This window comes from Aythya ferina (assembly GCF_964211825.1).
Source record: "Aythya ferina genome assembly, chromosome: 17".
NCBI classification, from domain to species: domain Eukaryota; kingdom Metazoa; phylum Chordata; class Aves; order Anseriformes; family Anatidae; genus Aythya; species Aythya ferina.
Genome location: NC_140316.1, coordinates 10,954,520 through 10,963,007, shown reverse-complemented (window position 1 = coordinate 10,963,007; position 8,488 = coordinate 10,954,520). Strand labels below are relative to the sequence as shown.

The window sequence follows — 8,488 nt, the reverse complement described above, 5'->3', positions numbered from 1 at the left end:
GAGGGATCTTGGAGGATTGAATTAAAACTTTGTGCCAGCTCAGCGGTTCTCTGCTACCTGAATGCATATACTCGCAACACCTCAAAGTGTGTCACTTATCGAGCATAGATTATTTTTAGTGAGTTGTCTGAAGAATGAACTCTGGGGCTGCTTGCACACGGAGGATTGCATCCCCCTTGAGTGCCGTGCTGCCATGCCTGGCCTCTAGCCCTGAAGTCAGGCTGAAAAGCAGTGGTGGGCCATGAGGAGAGCCAAGGACCCTCAGATCTGTGTCAGCATGTCCTCTCTCTTTTGCCCATTATTAAAATACTCACTTTTCATCCTCTGCCAGTCTAGGGCTGACCACACTGCTGCGCTGGAGGTAAAAAGAGGTGCAAAAAGTGCACATTATTGGCCAGCTCTTCCTTAAGGACCAGGGACCCCAAGACCTGCCTGGGACTTGCACACCAAAGTCATGGCTGCTGCAGATCATTTTTTCCCTGCAGCCCTTTCTTGGGTGGCCCATCTTTGCACATTCAAGGAGAAACTGGGCAGATGCTCAGGGAAGTGAGTTTGGTCCTGTGTTGCTGCATCCTTTTGCTCCCTGCCGATGGCTCTCCTGCCAGCCTGGACTGTCACCAGAGCCCTGTCTTGTGGCTGTGAAACTGAACGTAGCTTTTCAACTGCTTAATGGCTTCTTAAGTGATAAAGTGAAATCCTGTCAGTCTGTCCAAACACACATGACTCCTCCACATTTTCAGCAAGAAGAAATTACTCTCCAGTCTGTTAGCTGAGACTTGATAAATCAGATTAACCTGTCCCAGCGATGACAGATTGGTCCTCCTGTCGTTGCAAATGCTCTGGAGAAAGGGCTGGCGTGTAGATGTCCCTCAACCCCTGCAATGAGGAGCCTCCTGCCTGTGCCCTGGCCCAGGAAACCACAGTCCTGCTTTGTGCAGAGCCTGAAGTGGGTCTGAGGGCACCTCTGCCACGAGTGCTGGCCAAACTGGGGAGCCAACCAGTTGGGCAGTTCTATGGATGGAAAAGGCGCAGCTGAAGCCGCTCTGGCAGAACTGAATGTCTCACCCTCGGTGGGCTTTTAAATGCCTGGGAGAGCAGTGGGATGTTGGAGTGAGAGTTAGGAGATAGGGAGAGCCTTTCCTGGGTTTTGGTGGTGTGCCCTCTCCCAGGGGTGCTCTGGCATCCCTGCTGCATGAGTCTTACCCCTGGAGGAACAGCCCCGGTGGGATTTTGCATCCAGGCATCTACCAGGCCCTGACCTGCTCTGCCTGCCCACCTCGGTGTGGTTTCACACAGGGCTCAAAGGCAGTGGTCAGGTGTCTGGAGACTCCTGAAGGGTGCTGTATGGACCTGGCCTGGGAGGCAGCCACAGGATACAGGTTGGAGCTAAGTGACCTTTATGCTCCCTTCCAGCCCAAACCACCCTATGATTCTATTACGGTCACAAATTTCTCTTGGATTCTGCCAAGGAGAAGAGACATGTTACCAAAATCAGTCAGGTTACTAATCTCGATGTGTTATAGCTCATCCTGTGAGCTGTAACAACAGGCAGCGTGCACACCCAGCCGTGAAGCTGAAGCACGCATAGCAATGTCGTTAGCTCCAGCTACTGCAAAGTTTGTGGGCTTTATCCCTCCCAAAGCACCCATATCGGCTTTTGACAAATAAAGCTGGCTCGCTGTGCATCACTAGAACATGAAAATCAAATGCTCAGCGTGCACACTTTTTGGAAGAAAAATGGATGTGTGTAAATTATAGCGTCTCTCAAATGCCACTCTCCTCCTTTCCCTGCTCCTGCCCAGTTCTGTGGCTCAGGAACACTGGTACCAGAGAAAAAAAAAAGAGATTAACATGTTTCCAGCTACTCAATAATAGTTCTTCTGCTAATTAAAGCAAATCAGCAGATTTAATGTACACATCTCAGCAGCTGGTTGCCTTTCTAATATTGCCAGGCATTAATCATCAGAGAATGATTTTTAAATAATTTAGCAATGAGCAACTGGAGAAATGAAGTGATATAAGCATCTCCATTAGGAAGGCTGAACTATTTATTGAAAAGAAAAATATGTATTACCTACCCTTGTGCTTCTTTGATATCAAGCGTACACGTTAAAAAGCCAGGAAAACTGGGACTTGGATCTGCCCTCGCACAGTATTTAATCTCCGTGGCAGTCACAGGCTTAAAACATTTTAGTAACTCTCCTTTACTGTAACTGCATCTTCAGTGAACTTTAGCAATTAATATTGAAGACAATCAATACTGCAGTCAATACAGTTTTTTCAGGTACCAGTAACAGGTGCTGTGCTGGTGGCGTGGAGTTTGCTGATACCACAATACATCATCTGAGCCCCCCAGTAGTCTGCAAAACAAGGAGCTCTTTCCCAAAAAGCATTGAAATGTAAGAGGTGGGATTAGATCTGCCTGCCTTGAGTTTGGGGCTTTTCTTTGGTGGAAAGCACACAGATTTTCTCGCTGTATAGGATTGTATTCCAGATACAAAGGAAAACCTAAATGGATTTCACCAGCATATAGGAAATTAAAGAGTTTAAGTTACTGCACTGTGCCTTCTGAAGCCACGCAGCTTTGGCTGCTATCGCATCCCACGGTGCAGAAGTTTTCCCTGGGTACAGGAGGCATCTAATCACAAACCAGCAGGGATGTTGAGAAGGGCAAACATGGAATAAACACCCCAGCACCAGCCTGCACTTTGGTTCAGATTCAATAGCAGCTCCAGCAAAATCACAATATGTGATGAAGGTACAGGCAGCTGTAATTATTCATTTCCTCTGGTCCCAAATTTCAGACTCGTGGAGAGAGTTTTCTATCATAAGGCAAGTCAAGGTCCCTGATGAAAACTCCTCTGGCACATTCTTTGTGGTAGCTTTTGAAATGACCTCTGGATATTTGGTTCTGGGGAATTTCAAGAAATATTGAAAAGTGATGAATTGAAAAGCACCTGAAACTCTGTCAGACTTCTTTTGGATTTTGCATTTAATTGAATTTTATCCTGCATTGTCCCAAAGTGTCACTGAGATATGATGTGTCTTTTATAGCTTCTGTGAAGCGTTATCTTCCTGGAACAACAGAAAGTGTAAAGAGCCACTGAGATAGGCTGGATGTGGACACATTATTAAAAGCCCTCTGCGCTTTCTGATCTATGTGCATTTCTACAAGTGGATGGGAGCACTGGTCCCACAGCCCATCCCAGTGCTGAGCCTACTGCCAGTCACAGAGCTTTAAAACGAGACAGAAATTTCATTCAATGTGAAGGAAATACTCTCAGAGAGAAACATGGCATTTCTGCATCCTCCATGTGACCAGAATGAATGCACGGTGACATCCTGCTGGGGTGAGGCAGCCGGCAGCGAGGCTTTGTGTTGGCTGGGGTTGGGATGGATGCTGTGCCCTCCTGCACCTTCCTCCCTTCCTCAGGTGTCCTGTGCAACATTAGCAGTGGTGCATCAGGAGCAGAGCAAGTTTGGTCCTTTTCTGCTGTGAAGCTTTGGGAATGATTTTATAAAGGCTGTAGTAACATCATTCTACTGGGTTTTTATGCCCAGTGTAATAGGCAGTAGCCAGGAAAAAGATTTCTCCTTTCCAAGGACCCCAGCACAATTCACCAAGCATCCTTGCCACCCTGCAGGGTATGCACACCCCAGCAGTGCCCCTCCCGGTCCAAGCGATGGCACCAAAGTCAGAAAGGATGTCCCCTATCATCCCCCAGCTGCAGCCACCGAAGGGGACTCTGGGAAGACCCCTCCCCAGTGCCCCCACACTTCAGTAGATCCCAGAGGTGAAATCCCAGCCACGGTGCTGCCAAGGTGTCGTGTCCAAAATGCAACACAGAGGTCCAGAAGCACAAAGCTGCTGGGGTTGTAATGTCTGTGTGCTGGCTGCACCCATGTTATGAACCCACCTTGAGACAATACAGCCGTCCAGAATAGAGCCCTCCAAATAGGTTTCCTTCAGAACAATTTAGGAAAAATTAAGAGAAAAGATGAAAAAAATTTGAGAAGGAAATAAAGGCAGGCAAAAAAATAAAAGATAAATGTTACTAAATGAGTAAATAAATAAATAAAAATGGGGGCCTGTCCATGGAACTGTGCAGCTCATCTTGTTCCTGAAAACTGTGGAGAAGGGGAAGCACTGAGGTGGCAGATTTTGGGGATAACATGAAATTAAGTAGGAAACAGGAAATTGGCTGTGGAGGGGCAGGGTCTGATGCTGCCTCACAGCCCCTGGGCTTCAGCAGCTGCAAATACAGGGTGGTGCTTGTGGGGGAAACCAGCAGCACCTGTGCATGCCCAAAGTGACTCCAGCAGTGCTCACACGTGGAGCTGGTGCAGCACAGTGGGGGATGGCAGAGAGATCAGGACAGGCTATCAAAGACTGGGTCTGTTTCTGTGTGAAGAGACAACAAGCAGTCCCAAACTCTGCACAGATGGAGAGAAAGCTCCTGGGCCTGGGACAGGCAGGGACAATTTGGGTAACTGGGAACATACATCTTCTGCTCCCCGAGGAATAGGGGTGGCATAATTCAATCCTCAAGGAGATTGCACCAGAGCAAAAGGCGCTGTGCTGACACAGCCCATCAGTCAGCAGCTGCCCTCATAGCCAAAACCCAGGTGGGTTTGAGAAGCCATTGAACATGTCTGCAGAAAAAAAAAAAAAAAAAAAAAAAAAAAAAAAAAACAGGGGGAAAGTGTGTAGACACAGCACAACTTCCCCAAGTCCCCCAAATGCGTTTGGAAATGTCTCTGATGAAGGACCAGTGCTTTGTGCCACACAAAGTGTGGCACAGAGCTCCCAAACCAGCAGCAACATCTCTGCAGGCAAGTGAAAGTGTTCCCAAAATGGGTATCCCCACCCACGTACAGCACCGGGGTCCCTCTGGGGACTCTGGGCACCACAAGAACAGACTGGGTCAGGCAGTGCTCACCCTGCAGCTCAGCTCATCCCGTGTCATCTCAGACCGACCAAGTCCCTGAGGTTACAGCCCCACGGCTGCCTGTGAAAAGAGCCTGGGGTGGTGAACTCAGGTGTAGGCACCTCCAAGGCAGACACTTGGGCTGGATCCCATGCTGATGGGTCACCACATCCACGCTGCTGCTGGGCATTGCTGCCTTGCACTGCAACACATCGTGAAACACAGCCTTGGTACCCAGCTCAGTTTCTATAAAATTAAAAGGGTAAGTACACACTGTGCAACAGATAATAATAGCAATAAATTGGAGCATGGCATCTTCCAGAACATTCTCTTTGTTCTCAGGCTCTGACGGTGTTTTTTTCCCCTACTTGAAGCTGTATCACAAAAGATTATCTTTCTGCTCTTGCACCCTCTAAACAAATTGTTTTCCTGATTTGTCACATGCAGTGCCTGCACTGCTCTTTGCTTTATTCTATTATCAAATGATTCCCCACAGCTCATGGGAAGGGTGTTTCCAGCTGCTAGTTTACGTCTGTTCCTCCCTAAAAATCTGGTGGCTAGGGTTTTTCTTGGTCATCTGAACAGGGGAAAGAGCTTCTGTCATCCCCAAAAGGACCCATTCAACCTGGACCCTAGCAAACAAGAGCATTTCCAGCATCAGAATATTTTTAATTGGTTCCATTAAAAAAAAAAAAAAAAAAGCTGCACAGCTTGTGAAAGGGCCTTAATTCTTATTAATTTTCCCAGTAGCAGACATGGCCTTCTTTTGATGTGCAAATTTTAAACTATATTTTTTCCCCACTCGGCGTAGATAGGGATCTTTGGGAAATGCTGATTGTACCAGCGCAGGATGGGGCAGGGGGAAGGGGAGGGACAAGCTCGATGTGAGCACCAGGAGGGGCAGAAAGCAAGCGGCAGCCAGGCAGGGGATGCCTGAGGGCTATTTTAAAAGCTAAGAGAAAACAGCTGTCCCCGCTGTGATCTGGGGTCTCTGCAGAGCTGCTCCCTGCGGTGCCAGGAGGTGCAGCAGCCATCAGCAGGGTGCTGGCTGCATGCAGGGCAGGCTGCTGAGCAGTGCCCACATTGCCTGCTGTTCCCAGGGGTATGGTCAAGGCTGAGCAGTGGTCACCAGGCCAGTGGGGGAGAAAAAAAAAAAAAAATCAAGAAAAGGCTCTCCATGGGCAGCTGGGCACTGGGGAGCATCCAGAAGCATCAGAGATATCAGCACCACCTAAAGCAGCCACAGCCGGGGCTCTGCCTATACCGAGCTTTACCCTTGGCATGAGCCCCCTCTTTTCTCTATGCCCCAGGCTGTGTCTGTGTGCAGGGATGTGATCAAACAAGACCTTCAGCAAAGCTGATGGGAAATTCCAGTTCGGGTCACTTCTTTGGAAGAAAAAAGATCCTCTTCTGGGAAAATAAATAACTAAATAAATAAATAAACTAAAGAAAACTTGTTTAGAAGCAATGTATCACCATTCCCAAATGGTGGAGTGTGAAAGAAAGGATGAATATGTCAGAGATTTCACTATGAAGAATCCAAACCAAAAAATGGAGAGAGGGAAATCTCCAGACTGACCTTCCGAACACTCAACAGCAATTCATTTCTCTTTCTTTTATTGGTTGAGTGTATAGATATGTTGTCGCCAATAAATTAAATCAGTTGTAAAACATTATATATAAAACGATTGTTATTTTTCCCTGCGTCTTTCTGTAACTGCATTGTTACCCAAGGGTACTGAGGGAACTGGCAGAGGAGCTGGCCAAGCCGCTGTCCATCATTTATCAGCAGTCCTGGCTATCGGGGGAGGTCCCAATCGACTGGCGGCTAGCAAACGTGACGCCCATCTACAAGAAGGGCCGGAGGGCAGACCCGGGAAACTACAGGCCTGTCAGTTTGACCTCAGTGCCAGGAAAGCTCATGGAGCAGATCCTCCTGAGAGTCATCATGCAGCACTTGAAGGGGAAGCAGGCGATCAGGCCCAGTCAGCATGGCTTTATGAAAGGCAGGTCATGCCTGACGAACCTGATCTCCTTCTATGACAGAGTGACGCGCTGGGTGGATGAGGGAAAGGCTGTGGATGTGGTCTACCTTGACTTCAGCAAGGCTTTTGACACCGTCTCCCACAGCATTCTCCTCAAGAAACTGGCTGCTCTTGGCTTGGACTGGCGCACGCTTCGTTGGGTTAGAAACTGGCTGGATAGCCGGGCCCAAAGAGTCGTGGTGAATGGAGCCAAGTCCAGTTGGAGGCCAGTCACTAGTGGCGTCCCCCAGGGCTCGGTGCTGGGGCCGGTCCTCTTTAATATCTTCATCGATGATCTGGACGAGGGCATCGAGTGCACCCTCAGTAAGTTCGCAGATGACACCAAGTTAGGTGCGTGTGTCGATCTGCTTGAGGGTAGGAAAGCTCTGCAGGAGGATCTGGATAGGCTGGACCGATGGGCTGAGGTCAACTGCATGAAGTTTAACAAGGCCAGGTGCCGGGTCCTGCACCTGGGGCGCAATAACCCCAAGCAGAGCTACAGGCTGGGAGAGGAATGGTTGGAAAGCTGCCAGGCAGAGAAGGACCTGGGAGTGATGGTGGACAGTCGGCTGAATATGAGCCAGCAGTGTGCTCAGGTGGCCAAGAAGGCCAACGGCATCCTGGCTTGTATTAGGAACAGCGTGACCAGCAGGGCTAGGGAGGTGATCGTCCCCCTGTACTCAGCTCTGGTGAGGCCGCACCTCGAGTACTGTGTTCAGTTTTGGGCCCCTCGCTACAAGAAGGACATCGAGGTGCTTGAGCGGGTGCAGAGAAGGGCGACGAAGCTGGTGAGGGGCCTGGAGAACAAGTCCTACGAGGAGCGGCTGAGGGAGCTGGGCTTGTTCAGCCTGGAGAAGAGGAGGCTCAGGGGTGACCTTATTGCTCTTTACAGATACCTTAAAGGAGGCTGTAGAGAGGTGGGGGTTGGCCTGTTCTCCCACGTGCGTGGTGACAGGACGAGGGGGAATGGGCTTAAGTTGAGCCAGGGGAGTTTTAGGTTAGATGTTAGGAAGAACTTCTTTACAGAAAGGGTTGTGAGGCATTGGAACAGGCTGCCCAGGGAAGTGGTGGAGTCACCATCCCTGGAAGTCTTCAAAAGACGCTTAGATGTAGAGCTTAGGGATATGGTTTAGTGGAGGGCTGTTAGCGTTAGGTTGGAGGTTGGACTCGATGACCTTGAGGTCTCTTCCAACCTAGAAAAAATTCTGTGAAATTCTGTGAAATTCTGTTACCAACCACGTTGGCTCTGCCATCACCGTGTTGCACGTTCACCTGGTTCCCACCAGCACCCTCGCACCCATCTCAGGTTTTTCTCGCTGCAGGTACAGCCCATCACTTCACAGGTATAAGCACCTTTCTCTCTAGAAATATAACTTTGCATTTAGTAATATTAATACACATGCTCACTGCAGTCCCCTTTGCCAGGTACTTCAGATCACTCTGTAAAAACTGACTTGTCCCCATGCACCAATTTCTGTCACCTGCAAAATTCATCTGATGATTTAATGTATGCTTAGCCCTGGATCATTGACAAGG

The 8,488-nt window shown here is 48.9% G+C and overlaps 1 long non-coding RNA gene across 2 annotated transcripts; it reads right to left on the bottom strand.

Annotated features, from left to right (window-relative positions):
• Window positions 1-1,501: 1,501 nt before the first annotated feature.
• Window positions 1,502-4,983, bottom strand: LOC311420649. 2 transcript variants are annotated; one of them, XR_014684446.1, is made up of 4 exons: window positions 4,941-4,983; window positions 3,918-3,964; window positions 2,079-3,438; window positions 1,502-1,820 (listed from the first exon to the last, which is right to left on the bottom strand). It is a non-coding gene; the product is annotated as an uncharacterized lncRNA (long non-coding RNA). The 2 variants fall into 2 exon arrangements; XR_014684447.1 differs by lacking the exon at window positions 1,502-1,820 and having other exon boundaries at window positions 2,027-3,438.
• Window positions 4,984-8,488: the final 3,505 nt, after the last annotated feature.